Consider the following 16,065-nt stretch of genomic DNA (forward strand, 5'->3'; position numbering starts at 1 on the left):
AGCTGTAACGGATCGTGCAGCCACGTCTCGATCCCTGAGTCAAGAGATGGGGACGTTTGAAAGACAACAACCATCTGCACGAACAGTTCGACGACGTTTGCAGCACTATGGATTATCAGCTCGGAGACCATGGCTGCGGTTACCCTTGACGCTGCATCACAGACAGGAGTGTCTACGATGGTGCACTCAACGACGAACCTGGGTGCACGAATGGCAAAACGTCATTTTTACGGATGAATCCAGGTTCTGTTTACAGCATCATGATGGTCGGATCCGTGTTTGGCGACATCGCGGTGAACGCACAAAAAAAAAAAGTTCAAATGTGTGTGAAATCTTACGGGACTTAACTGCGAAGGTCATCAGTCCCTAAGCTTACACACTACTTAACCTAAATTATCCTAAGGACAAACAGACACACACCCATGCCCGAGGGAGGACTCGAACCTCCGCCGGGACCAGGCTCACAGTCCATGGTGAACGCACATTGGAAGCGTGTATTCGTCATCGCCATACTGGCGTATCACCCTGTGTGATGGTATGGGGTGCCGTTGGTTACACGTCTCGGTCACCTCTTGTTCGCATCGTCGGCACTGTGAACAGTGGACGTTACATTTCAGATGTGTTACGACCCGTGGATCTACCCTTCATTCGATCCCTCTGAAACCCTACATTTCAGCAGGATAATTCACGACCGCATGTCGCAGGTCCTGTACGGGCCTTTCTGGATACAGAAAATGTTCGACTGCTGCCCTGGCCAGCACATTCTCCAGATCTCTCACCAATTGAAAACGTTTGGTCAATGTTGGCCGAGCAAGTGGCTCGTCACAATACGCCAGTCATTACTCTTGATGAACTGTGGTATTGTGTTGAAGCTGCATGGGCAACTGTACCTGACACGCTATCCAAGCTCTGTTTGACTCAATGCCCAGGAGTATCAAGGCCATTATTACGGCTAGAGGTGGTTGTTATGGGTACTGATTTCTCAGGATCACATGTCAGTTCTAATATAATATATTTGTCCAATGAATACCCGTTTATCATCAGCATTTCTTCTTGGTGTAGCAATTTTAACTGCCAGTAGTGTATGATACATTTTGCATTTCGTTTAGTGGTTTTCGAGAAAATTCATTCATTATCCCGGAAAAACTATTCACGACATTAATATACACTGTCAAAAAGTGACAAAGAGTCAGATGACACCGCGCTTGAGACAATGGACTTGCATTCGGGATAACATCGATTCAGATTACCTAAATAGATTAAGGAAACTTCCAGGAGGGTTCGTTTGAAAAAGAACGTTACTAATTTTCTTCTCTATTCCATCCGGAATCGAACTTATGCTCAGTCTGAAAATTCTGAAATTTGTGGTAAGGAATATGGGACCAAACTTCTGAGGTCATCGGTGGCTGGACTTACGCACTACTTAATGTAACTTAAAAACGAACGGTGACAGGGCGTCTGAGACCGAAAGGCTACCCCGAGCGGCGCTCCGTCTGAAATTAGCTTCTTGTTGACAGTATACTAAACCCAAATAGCCCGTCTTCTTAGTTTTTAAGCTGACAACAGTTTGTAGAAAAGACATGCACATTATAAAGTAAGAGTTGTGTAGACGTTGGAATTTAATGAATAAATTTAATATTTAGTTCTCGTAGTATGTTCTACAGGTGTAGTCAGGTCAATTTAACTGGTGGTTGCGAGATACACATTGGAAATATTACTGCAGAAGTTAGCTACAGTGTCTGAATCCTGGAAATACCGTAAAATATTCAAATCAGAGAGCTGCACCAATATGAAAATTAATTTATGATCCTACTTCGAAATTAGGGAGTCCTACACTTCTCTTAGAGAAACCAGTGATATCTGTGTGTTTTGTAGAGGTAGAATTTCGCTCAGAAATACTGGACGAGGTCTTGGAGTGCCATGTTAAATTGTTTGCACCCTTGCATTAGTAGACAAAACGCGTGTGCAGAGCGATAATGTCCAGTCTCGTAGAAGAATGCAGTTTGAGCAATATCGGTACAATGGAACGAGCAGCTAAGCCCTGGGATTTTAATCATGACAAGATAATGGAGATGTTCTTCGTCGATGCATTGTTGGGTTCGTTGCCCTTCTGCTATAACTTGCATACCGCTTTCTGAAGAAATTTGACTACATCATAAATAATTCCTTTTTGCACCATGATTACGAAAATTGGTTGTTCTGGCTTGTCACGCTCTTCATTAGACCTGCCATTACACTTCCTATATTTCCTTCTTTTATACGTTAGTCTCCTCTAACCTCTTTATGAATATTTGTTTCATATGAAATGACATCCTATTTGATTCCAGTGTTTTCATCAGGATATTGCATATTTATTCAATTTTAAGACATGCGTTCCTTAAAATTCTCCTTTTTCGCACATTTCCACAGAAAAAATGTAAATCTGTCTTAGATCTTTGGACAACTTCATAAGCAGAAACAATATAGAAGGTCAAAAGTACGAACAATAAGCTGCTAAATTAAGCAGTTAAGTAAGGAAGCCTGTGGAATAATTAGGTAAAATAATGGACTCTTATTCTGCTAATGGGGAAAGCAATCGAAGAGGAAGCCAGTGATTGGAGCATGGATGTACTTATGGAGTAATTGTCTCTCTCTCTCTCTCTCTCTCTCTCTCTCACACACACACACACACACACACACACACACACACACACACACTTGCACATACACAGAAACATGCACACACGCTTATATACGAACACACACCCAATCAGACAAGGACGTCCGCAGCCGCGTAACGCTTTTTTGGGAGAAAGCCATGTACTGAATGGGTATCGCCTGTGGTTATGCAACCATCTCAACATTAGTGCGTTTAGGCTTGCATCTTTAGCGGCAAATTGGAGACTCGTTGAAATATTCATCTCAGTATCGAAGCACGTTAATATGTGCGTGAGCTTTTCCACAAACAAGAAATTGCATTTGATGCATCATGTGGTAACAGCGGGAAGAGGATGAACAAAATGTTTATGTTGTTGTGATTACAGTCCAGATTATGTCGCAGAACAACGAATAAGCTGTTAGATGCTCCCGGTGGCTGTCGCAAGAAGTTTGAAACAAAAAAGAACCCTTTCAGTACTCGGACTAAGAATTCTTCAGTCATATAATTACAAAACCCCATTAGTTTAAGAACGTATAGCAGTTGCTGTACACACACACACACACACACACACACACACACATACACACACACACACACACTCTCTCTCTCTCTCTACTGAGAGGTTGGTTAGTTGGTTGATTTAGAGGAGGGGACAAAACAAGGAGGTCATCGATCCTATCGGATTAGGGAAGGAAGTCGGCCGCCATTTACATGAAGCGGTTTAGGGAAATCACGGAAAACTTAAATCAAGAAGTCCGGACGCGAGTTTGAAACGTCATCCTCCCGAGTGCGAATCCAGTGTGATACACTGCGCCACCTCGTTCGGTAAACCGAGAGGTCACTTCGTTATGTTCACAAGTGCTTCATACGATTTATATTTGACAAATTACGTTCTGTACCTCTAAGAAACATTCTTGAAGCTATGACTGGGAATTTCTTGTTCTCTGTGACTGAAATTCTGTCTTTTGGAGAATATGTCAACAGAAAAGCGTGCGGAGACAGTGTTTCGTAACGCTTACCATCAAAATCTACACTTAGGTCTATACTAAGGGAATCACTGTGAAGTGTGTGGCGGAGGACACTTAGATTGCCTGCAGCTGTGGCCGAGCGGTTGTAGGCGCTTCAGTCCGGAACAGCGCTGCTGCTAGGCCGCAGGTTCGAATCCTGCCTTGGGCATGGATGTGCGTAATGTCCTTAGGTTAGTTAGGTTTAAGTAGTTCTAAGTCTACGGGACTGATGAGCTCAGATATTACGTCCCATAGAGCTTACAGCTATTTTTTTGACATTTAGATTCTGCCACGTATTAAGGTATCTTTCCATTCTGTAATTGGATCGAGAGTGGGATGAATGTTGGTGCAAATTATTACTTGCCTAATATGACAGGCACGAATTCTACGAGATAGGTGCGTATGAACCGTGAACCATTCCTAGCTTTATTCCTGACAGACAATTCCTGTAGTTCTCTAAGTAAGTTCGGACTAGATGCCCGACATGTTTCTTCGAGAGTCTGCTACTTAACATTTTCAACATTTCTGTTTCGTTACCTCGCCTGTCAAATGTGCTTATGGCCATTTGCACCGCCCTTCTTTGCATAAGGGGCGTTCAAAAAGAAACGAGCCGGAGTCTGTAATGCGCAAACCGGTGACAGGAGGGTAATATCGTGGCATGTAGAACGAGGTGTGGTTCCGACCAGAGCGTGGAAGTTCACAGCCCGTCGCTAGAGGGCACGCGTGCACGTCATGTGACTATACAGAGCTAGCAGCAACTTGCATCAATCGTCCAACGCTGCCAGTCGCATTGCAGTGAGATGGGGGCGTCAACAGAAGAGCAAAGAGGTGTTGTTCGTTTTCTGACAGCGGAAGGAATAGGAGGAACGGACATTCATCGACGAACGTCACAAGTGTGCGACGAACACTGCACGTCCTTTGCAAGGGTCAAGGCATGGCACAAGCGCTTCAGGGAAGGACGGGTGTCGTTAGCCGATGACGCGCGGTCTGGAGCACCACACTGCATTACTGATGACATCGTCCAGCTGGTGGATGCACTCATTGCCCAGGACCGCCGAGTAGTATTGAAATCCATAGCCGTAGTGGTCGGATGGAGCGTCGGATGTGTTCACACCATCATGAAGGAACGACTGCACTTGCGCAAAGTGTGTGCCCAATGGGTGGCCCATAGTCTTCAACCACACCAGGAAGCATGTCGAATGGCCTACTCACTGTCTTGCTCATCTGCAGTGCTATGCTCTGGAAGGGAATGCGTTCCTGGCAATAGTGGTGGCTGGAGATGAGTCAACCTCTTGCAGCACGAACCGTTGCGAGACGTGCAAGAAGAGAGTCAATGCGGTTATAGAAGGTACCGACAGAGATGTGAAGTCACACTGACTCCACAGCCGTGGCCAGCAGCGTTAGGTTCTTCGGTTGGGAAGCCATGGCGTATACAGCCCGATCGATGTGGTCCCACAGATCCTCGACTCGATGGTGATGACGATGATGTTTGGCGTACTCAACTGCTCGGTTATCAGCACCCGTACAAATTCCCAAGCTTTACTCAGTCTTATCTTGACACTTCCATGAATGATGATGGAATTATGAGGACACACAAACACTCAGTCCCCGGCCGGAGAAATCCCCAACCCGGCCGGGAATCGAACCCGGGACCCCATGATCCACAGTCAGCAACGCTAGCCACTAGACCACGAGCTGCTGATAGATTCTCGATTGGGTTGAAATCCGGAGAGTTTAGTGACCAGGCGCGTTCGGTGAACTCATCCTGATGCTCTTTGAACCACGCCTGTACACTGCGACTGTGTGCCACGTCGCATTGTCCTGTTGGTAGCTCCTATCGTGACGAGGAAAAACAAACTGTATTTAGGGATGGAGACGATCCCCAAGGATAGACGCATAGTTGTGTTGATCCATCGTGCCTTCCAAAATGACGAGATCACCCAGGGAATGCCACGAAAACAATGCCCAGGTCATAACCCTCCGTCTTCTGGCCTGGACTCTTCCGACGACTGCCGTAGCCGCCAACTGCTATCTGCCCCATGGAGCATAAAAAGTGACTCATCTGGAAAGCCCACCTGTCACCACTCAATGGACGCCCAGCCTTCTTCGCCGGTTAACACCAGTCAGGATGGGAGCATGAACCAGGCGCCTGCTGCAGAGACCCATACGCAACAACGTTCTCTGGATGGTGGTGAGACCCTGTTGGTAGTCCCTTGATTCATCAGGGTGTTCAGATATTCAACGGATGCACGTCTATTCGCCTATACATACTTCCGCAGCCGTCGTTCGCCGATGTCATCCATGGTTCGTGGTGCACGACAGTTGCATTAGCGCCGGTTTGGATAGCGGCAGCTTGCCATGCATGGTATTCTTTAACTACGGCGGCATGTGAACAGCTTACAAACTTAACCGTTTCGGAAATGGCTGTACCCTATGCCCGAAAGCCAATAATCATGCCCTTTTTGACGTCAGATAAATTGGTCCGTTTCCACATTACGACAAAGACTTGTTTTCCGCGTGCCCCGCACACTTTATATACCGTCCACTGCTAGTCCGCCACCTCTCATCTGTAAGTGGTTTTTATATGTCGACTTCGAATATAGTCCGTGGTCATATTAATATGACTCGATCGTGTACTTTTAAGTCCTCCCTTGCGTTTTTCTGTACCCGTTCTTCGTTTTGAATGCAGATGAACTCGCAAAAATTGCATCTGTGACGCAGATCTTCTGGAGTTCACATTCCAGTTCAAATATGCAATTATTTTAAATTTGAGACGACAGACTCGTAATTCTTTCGCTTACCGTAGCTATGTTCATTTTTCGAATGAGGCCATAATTTTCAGAGTTCCATTACTGGAAGCTTTCTTTAGAATTTTAGTGTAACTAATGAGATAAAGCTTTTCACCCACATTCCATCCATGCAAATTCAGCCAAAACGTATCATTATGTTTTGGGTTCTTGCATTTCTAGTAAACAGTCTGAGTTTGACTGTTGTACTGTAGTGTATCGGTTCAAATGGCTCTGAGCACTATGGGACTTAACATCTGAGGTGATCAGTCCCCTAGAACATAGAACTATTTAAACGTAACTAACCTAAGGACATCACACACATCCATGCTCGAGGCAGGATTCGAACCTGCGACCGTAGCTGCAGCGCGTTTCCAGACTGAAGTGCCTAGAACCGCTCGGCCACAGTGGCCGGCCTGTTGTGTATTAATTCTGCGTTTCAAGAAACTGAGTTTATTAGTTGCAAATGACTTTGATTCATTTTATAGGAGCGTTAGACAACCTGGGATGGCTTTTTCCTTTTGTGCAGTAGCAGAAAGAACATATCTCAGTGTCTATATATGAAATAGTATCACGGACTTCTGTAAATATTGGAACGTGTGACGTCGGCTTCAGAAAGACATCTTTAGAAATAGGTAGCGATAGGTTGTCCACAGAGCTCCACAAACGAATTGACCTTTCAGAAATTGGTGCTGGAATGGTCAGAATAAACATCACCAGCTAATAGTATTACGGACTACACAGACAATCTGTTAACAGTAGCGGTAGGCGATTTAAGAAGCAAATTTGCAAGGAATAAGGACTATCACCTAGGTATAGTAAGTAATAAACGGTGCTTCGGAAACAAATTAGAAAATGGCTTATTGGTATCACTCCATCCCCTCTCCACCTAGAAAAAAATGGTTCAAATGGCTCTGAGCACTATGGAACTGAACATCTGAGGTCATCAGTCCCCTAGGACTTAGAACTACTTAAACCTAACTAACCAAAGGACATCACACACACCCATGCCCGAGGCAGGATTCGAACCTGCGACCCTACGGTCACGCGGTTCCAGACTGAAGCGCCTACAATCTCTCGGCAACACCGGCCGGCCTCTCTACCTACAGACAATATTAGTAAAAGCTTTTATATTTCTAAACAGGCCGAACATTAATAAACCAGACAATCTGCAGATACGAATTACTGACTGCAAATACCGGAAAAAAGGTCCTATGAATATGCGTTCGGGAATGGACGGAGTGCCTGCAACGACAACAAATCTTGCCGAACGCAGTACAGAACTGCATCGCATCCACGTCACTGCAGATGTTTAAAGTGGTTTCAAAATGGTTCAAATGGCTGTAAGCACTATGGGACTTAACATCTGAGGTCATCAGTTCCCTAGACATAGAACTACTTAAACCTAACTAACCTAAGTACATCACACACATCCATGAGCGAGGCAGGATTCGAACCTGCGACAACAAAGTGGTCTCCCTGAGATTTCAGATGATAGGGATGCTAGTGATTGTCATGTAACATAGACATAATTTTACTTTGGATGACACCACGTCGGTGGGCCACTTGCCTGGAGCTTGTACTGGGGTTCGTCTTAAGGACTCGAAATGATGTGTGAGGTGATTGGTGTCTTTGAGGGGAGTTATTTTGTTGTAGCCGTGCTGCCTCTCGACCGTTTCTGTATGCTGAGCCTTATACAGACACCATCTTGGCTAGTTCCCGACATGAATACCGAACAGTTCTGCTGCTTATAGCGCGCTGCGTCTATCACACAGCTTGCAACACACAAGGAGCACACAGCACGTGATCAGAGAAACTTCCATTCGTCAACGCCATCTACCGTGGCAACGATTAATTTCCGAACACATGTTCATAGGACCTTTCTTCCTCCATTTACAGTCAGGAATCCGTCCTTGCAGTTTGTAGGTTTTATTGATTTTCACCCTGTATATACGACTTTCCAAATTTATGAGCCAACTTCGGGTGAATGACGTAGCATGGAAACTAAAAATCTCGATAGCAACAAGGAATTCTAAAAATATTACAAGCTATAAATAACACAGAATACTTTGCAGTAGCTTGCACCAGGGCCTGTTACTTCCGTTGGCGTGCGGCCTGACCACCTGCAGAGAAGGGTCCAGGTAGGGAAAGGCGGGAAGTCGCAAACTGATTGTACCTACTGTCAACAACATATCTCACACGCTTCAAGATAAATTACGTAGATCTGGGAAGGCACAACGACTTGAGCAAGGCAAGAAAGAAAGGGGAAGACTCTCAGTTAAAAGAAAAAAGTAACAGAAATATTTACTTCCCCATCGTAGGTGTAAATGTCTTAAAGAAATGTGACTGCTTTTATTTTCAAGCTCGCGTAATTATAGCCAGACTTATGTTCATAATCGTAGTGATAAGTCAAACACTGGTAGTGGTGACTGCACACTTCTGTTGTACAGTATATTGTGTAAATTACGACGTTGCAAAAAATATAAGAGTTTGTTACTATTATAGTTCTTACACAGATCAGTTACGTGACACGTGTACTTCTCAAGTTTTCGGATTATGGTTTTTCATATAACAGAATAGAATAGAAATTTCCTCGAAATTATGCTAAAGTACAAACCATTGATGTAAATAAATTATTATGACAGTAAAGCATTTCACATATTTTATTGCTGTTGTTATTAAAACCCGAAGCATATGAAACACATTAAAAGTGGGAGACAAAACAAGTTATACTTTACGGGTCGGGTGGGGAGGGGGGGAGGGAAGGGGTGGATGGGGAGAGAATATCAAGCTATGAGCCCACCCAGAGTTGAAACCTGTATCCGTGTTACTGCAATCAGAGTCATTGTAACAAAGATGACCATGGCTTTTCCGTTTCAACGATATTAGGGAAAGTAGGCTATGCAATATGTTAGATATGGATGTTAATGACTTTACGGTAATAAATATCTATATAAAACTACAAAGTCTGTGTTTAGAGTTTTCCTTGTTGCATGATCGGGAGAGAGCTGACGTCGATTCTTCGCGCGGCACGGGAATTTTGCGTCAGATTGAATCTTTACTGGTCGACGGCCGTCTTCCGCATGTACAGGTACCTACGCAAAGTCTCTTGTTACGATTGTTAACAAAAACACATTGTAAAATTAGTAATGCTTTGTCACTGTCCCCCTCTGTCCATCTCAACCACCCCTCACTCTCTGTCTGTCTCCTCCTTCCCCTCTCTGTCTCCCCATTTGCTATTCCTCTGTGTCTGTCCATCTACTCATCCCCGCTCTGTCCATCTGCTCCTGCTCCGTCTATCCATTTACTCCTCCCCGTCTGAGTCCATTTATTCCTGGCCAGTCTATCTCCTCCTCACTTCCTTTGTGTCCTCCATCCCGTCTCTCTGTCCACATTGTCCTCTCCATCTCTCCATCCATCTCCTCCTGCCCCCCCCCCCCTCTCTCTCTCTGTCCGTGACCTCCTCCCTCTATCTGTCGATTTCCCCTCCCCCTCTCTATATCCATCTCCTCCTCCCTAATATCCTGATTCCCTCTCTCTGACTGTCCATCTCTTCCTCCACCTTTCTCTCTCGCCGCTGTCACTCCCATTCCAATAGGAGCTTGCCTGTTCTTACCCCCAAAGTATTTCTTTCCAGATAGTAGGTAATATGTGCATCAAGAGTGGTTAGGAGGAGTTTCTATCCACGTCTTTGCCCACATTCGCACATTTCAAATATAGTTCACATATATTTAACATATTTCACAGATATTTTTACACATATTTCAGCTGCATCTCCAGCGAATTTCGAGCTGCAGTTTCGTTCTTACGCACCTGAATGATAACTATTGATAGCTCCTGAACTGTTGTACAGTGATATAATTTTGTAGGTACATTCAGGGTCACACGTGGATGTCGTCTGCGAAATGTGATAGAGTTAGTAGCAAAGAATTAATAAATTTAAACGTCGTGCAAGATGCGGCAGTTTTCAATGCTTCGCAGTGTTTATGATGTTCTCTCTCGTTAATTATGTGGCTGCACTGCTGTAATTTTGCAGGTACATTTATTGTTGTATGTAAATACTGTTCGCGTCACGAATACAGTTAGTATTAAAGAAGTGATAAATTGAAAAGTAATTCCTGATATTGCAGTTTCACAACATGAACGGGGGAAACGTAGTAAGTGATAAAATTTTTCTCTTTCATAATTTTGTGGAAGTTGTTAGCGAGAAAAGTTTCGTAAGGGTTTTCAGTTATGTGTAAAGTTTGTTGCAAGTCATTTAGTGCTCTCTTTCTCAAATACTGGATGAATGACATCTGTGTATTCACTTGATGTGGCCTTCACAATTTCTTCACCCTCAGGCCCCCTTCCCCCATTTGACTAGTAGGTGGTCCATACACAGCGATTCTTTTCAGACAGTAGGTGATATCTGTACCAAGTTTGGTTGAAATCGGTTCAGTGGTTTAGGAGCAGATGTGGAACATACATACATTCATACACACGTACAGCCATTTTTACAATACGTACGGATTTGTGTGTCGGAGTATCTAATGAAACGAACGCTGACTTTGAAATGAAAAAAAAAAAAAGATTGGAACGATGGATATTTTGGAAAGTCCTAAGCCAATAACATCTGTGATTCTTGAAACAGATCGACGAAATATGGTCTTAACTGAGTATTAAGTGTTTTCACAGAACAATATAAACTTCATTGGAAAGCGAATGAAAACTATTTAATTCCATTTAACTGAAAATACTTAAGAAGCATATGAAAGTGGACAACATTAAAGGTTATCTTGGACCGACAGCGAAAAATCCAGATGTCTTCTGTTTGAAGATCAGCGCAGTATTAAACACAATCGTAGTTGTGTGAGAAATGCACCAATCAATAACTATTCAGCGAAGACTTTAGTGCAGATTTCTAACAAGAAGTCGTCATACGAAATAAATTAGCTGAATGACAATTTCTTGGCATTGGCTGTATCAGCTGATCAGCGGGAAATCCGAGTTCGAGTACCAGTCCGGTACAAATTCTCATATGTAAGTATTGGTTTGTGGATCTATACCTGATACAGCTGATGTCAAGAAATTAGCATAGCGTGCGTTATGCTGGACGAGTAACAACACTTTTAGGACCACATAAGAAAAATTTGAGAAACCGCCACAATAGAAAACAAAAACCATGAAAACAGGTTATAAAGTTTAATGTGAAAATACGTTTTTGGCTGTTGTCAGTTTTTGTCCAGCATGTGGTTGGGCAAGTTGAAATTTATAAAGTAACTCTGCGGGCAGAAGGCAATAATGAACACCTCTGCTGCTCAGAGGGGCGTAAAGTATAGTCAGAAGCATTTCTGATAATTCTAAGCAGGTATCACACGTACCCAGATGTGTGCAAAAATTCTGCAGCTTGCTAGTCAAAGGTAACCGACAAAATAAAACGGCTATCACTCGGTTGCCTGCAGGATTTAAAGCGGAAACTGAGAACCGCTTAATACTGTAATGGCAACAGCCGCAAAAAAAAAAAAAAAAAAAAAAAGCACTGCAATGGCAGACAGCACAGTTGTAGAACATATCTTTTCCTACACTTTTCCTCTGTATATTATGAACATATGAAACAATTATAAATAACAATTATGTACTTTTACATTTATATTTTTCTCAGTAATGGCACTAGTTGTTTTAAATGATGATATTAAGCAACTTTACAAGTTTATTCTACACTTCTTAGCAACCAAATCTTTCTCTTTATTATTAATGTAAAACTTACATTAATAATTTACTTATAAGTAGAAAAGCTCTTTAGTTTAGTTCTGTGTTAGATTAAAATATTATCCTCTATTATGTAACGATATGTACAATTTGCAACATTGATAAATGCAGCTTTAACCATTCGATGGCATGTTAAAAGTAAAGAAGAGTAAATAAATAAGGAAAATATGTTTCAGATGATTCTGTAGGCTTAGTCTAATTTAGATATTCCCGTTTTTATATTCTACATTTACTGATGAAACTTAAATACTTTCTCCTAGGTGCTTGAATTTAGGGACACTCATTGTCATCATTTTATTATAAACTGATATATAAAATTTTAGAATTCCAGAATCTGAATACTTGTCTAGCAGGAAAATCAGCGAAATCATATTACCCTTTTGAAATCCTTAGTTTTAAAAGAATCGAATATTTCACAAAAAAGTAACTCAGTAAATTTTAACTATAAATATCTGATTAAACGTTTTGTTTCCTCGCCCACTTTTTTATTGTTATTAAGTAAGCTGAAGTGAAAAACTACTCTATTCAAATAGTGACTTTCTGTACATACAGCCTATAGCAATGATGTATTATTATTGTTATTATTATTATCGTTATACATAAAGAGGAAACAATTATATACAGAGTATATGCTCCATTTCAGTTTTTGTTGAGGCTGTGATGAGAAGTGGACGAAGGATCTAATCGTCTTGGCGTGAACTCGACCAGACTGAGTATTTGCGGTCCATAAGTATCCTGCCCGAATCCAGCTTACTGGCAATTAAATGAGCGTCACGACTGTGTGACTGATAAACGAAATTCCTGAAATGTTCAGTGGGGGACAATATCTGAAGTGAATGAGCAGGCTAAGAACGAAACGGAAATTTAAAGTACAAGTTTGAATATAACTTAGGATGCGACAATTTTCCCTGTGGGACTTTATCATACACATATATAATGTATATAAGTCTGTATAAATATATAAAACGAATTTTGTATGATGCAATGTTGGCATTTGTTTATAGACGAATAGTAAGACAGCCACTACGGGAAATGGCGACTCCTACGAATGTACATCTCAATCACCAAAATAATATCTACTTTTCGCAGTGTAACTGTTTTCTCAACTGCCGAAATGGATGGAGACTACAAAATGTAAAATTACCGAGTAACATGCTTCTCTCATTACAATAGATGTGCTTATAGTTTTCTGGATTTATGGATTTGTAAGTTGGGTTTCAGAATCAAAAATACGTTGCGCAGATCGTCTCCATTCCTCTGATTCTGGGGGATATGTGTCAGTTCTGCGATATCCTTGTATTTCAAATATATAGAATAAAAATCTTACGCAGCATACATGGACTACATTAGGATCCTGAACAGCAGATGAAGAGTAATAAGACAGTTTTAGCAAGAGCAGGCATTGCCTGCAGGGGGAGAGACTGTTAAAACTAAGTTCTTGAAAATAGCTACAATATAAAATACGACTTGTGACTGTTTTCAAGAACTTAATAAGACAGTGTTTCTTACGTGAAGAACAAATAGCTTTCCGTAGAGGAAGTTAGTTGAATAACAGACTCAGTATTTGCTATGAAACAGATAACTGATAACATGTAAAACTTAATCGAAAGACCCACTTAGCATTTGTTGATCTGCTAAGGCCTTTCATAAAGTTAATAGAGGGAAAATTGTAACGTAATGCAGAAAAGAGGATATCCAGTACATTTAATAAACACCTTCGGAATCCTATACCAGAAAAGGGAAACCAAGTTTCATTCCTGTGTGACAACAGACAAAGAGACCACTCTGAATTTTGTTTTATACGAGAACCATATCGCATGTGGAACAGAGAAAGAGAATAACCTGCAAAAATGAATTGACCTTTATAGGGTGTGAGTACGTAAGAAGACAAATAGTGGTGAACAATACAGTATTAGAACAAATCAATTATTTTAATTATCTGAGATGTGAAATCACATACCATACTGACAAGGATGTAGACAAAAAATAGCAAAATCAGGAAACGTATATGGAACAATAAATAAATGATTTCGAAACAAGACACAAAAGCAATAGGAATGAAATTTCATGGAATACTGGCCATCCTCAAACTACTCTACGTGAAGTGAGTCGTGGGTCACTCATAAACGACAAGAAAATAAAAAATCTGGGCAGCTGATATGACATTTCTTAGGACTATGAATGACTGTACCAGAATATAGAGGTTAAAAAATATTTACATTAGGAAGTGATTAAACATGTTTAGCATAAGAAACAAAACTGAAGACAACAGAAGAAAATGGGATGAGCATCTCTAAAGAATTAACGATGGCAGATTGCCTTGAAAATCCAGATATTATAATCCTTTAGGAGAAAAAAACTCTAGGAAGGCCAAGAAGAGATGGGTCCTGCAATAGGCAGAGGCCTAATAAATCAACTGCAGAAGAAAAAGAGAAGAAGAATATTTGTCTAAGAACTATTATTAGATATTATTGGTGACCTCATAACTTTATTTATCTTCAGGGATTTGTTCCTTGATATGAGCTTTGTATAATAGTCGTATGAATTTTATGATTCAGACTGTTTCCACGTTTATAGGGGGCTATGTCTTCACCTCCTTAAGTTTTGTGACTTTCAGATTCATGTTTGATCTCATGTAGGCCTATCATGGAGAGACTTTTTGATGAAAAGAGTTTATTTTTCGAAGTTTTACAACTCAAAAGGCTTCGGTATAATTATTCTATAGCGTTTGCAGTCTATCTATTAGTTGCTTTCTAGATACATTTACAAAACAGAATTTAATATGTAATATTTAATGGAAACATATACGTTATGTGCCATTGGTTATAAATTTCCTTGATTTTGAATAATCTATTTTGATCGCAATGCCTTCTTCCGGATTTTATGAGTTTTGAAGGATGTCACTTCCATGAGAAAGGATGCACTTGTTAAAGCGTGTTGCTAGTTTAGAATTTTTAGTCATTGCTCTAGGGCGCGATGTACCCATTGTTTTATTTACATTTATACCCAGTTTCCATCACTTCATATAGATGTTGGAGAACTACATGGTAACATATCATCTTGTGTACAATCTTTGATTGTATCAAATTGTACTGGGTGTCAAGGAACTTCGTAAATTATGTAAGACAGATGAGTCAGGAATATTTGCTTTGCAGACACAACTGAGCTATTGAAGACTTTTGGCTGAAAACTCTTTATCGTTATGTATCTGTTAGCCTTTGTGTGATTAAGAATAGTCTGATTGGAACGTTTGTTTTCTAGCTAGAAGCCAGTATACCGCTCAGTTTATTCATTTTTGCAGCTGCCAGAAGACGGCTGTACCCGTATGAACCGCTGCCAGCCAGGGAAAACATATTGGGCGTACAAAGGGAGGCTCAGATTCCTATTTATGTGTCTCATGCTGTAGTAGCACTAGCCAGAAGTCACTGTAGCTATTGCTCTACCAGAATATTTCTCGGCGCGTTTTGCGTCTATGTTAATCGTGTAACAGGATGAAAATTGCTACGCGTGGAAAGCTTTCATTCCACGATTCATAACATTTCTCGTAAATAGCTTCTGCTTCGAGATGACTGGGTGTTTGTGTTGTCCTCATCATTTCATCATCATTCACGAAAGCGGCGAGTTTGGACTGAGCAAAGCCTGGGAATTTATACGGGCGCAGATAACCGCGCAGTTGAGCGCCCCACAAACCAAACGTCATCATCATCGTAAATAGCTTTCGCTTTGTTCTGCCTTTGTGACTAATATTATCTTTTGTGATCTGATAAGTATTTCCTGTAAAACTGTAAGACTTAGGAATAGATAAGGTAAGTGACTTTTGCCATCCGATCCCATACTATGAATTATTGAGACATGACAAACGCAGAATAATGTTATATATTATTTT

Source organism: Schistocerca cancellata, chromosome 4, assembly GCF_023864275.1.
Source record: "Schistocerca cancellata isolate TAMUIC-IGC-003103 chromosome 4, iqSchCanc2.1, whole genome shotgun sequence".
NCBI classification, from domain to species: domain Eukaryota; kingdom Metazoa; phylum Arthropoda; class Insecta; order Orthoptera; family Acrididae; genus Schistocerca; species Schistocerca cancellata.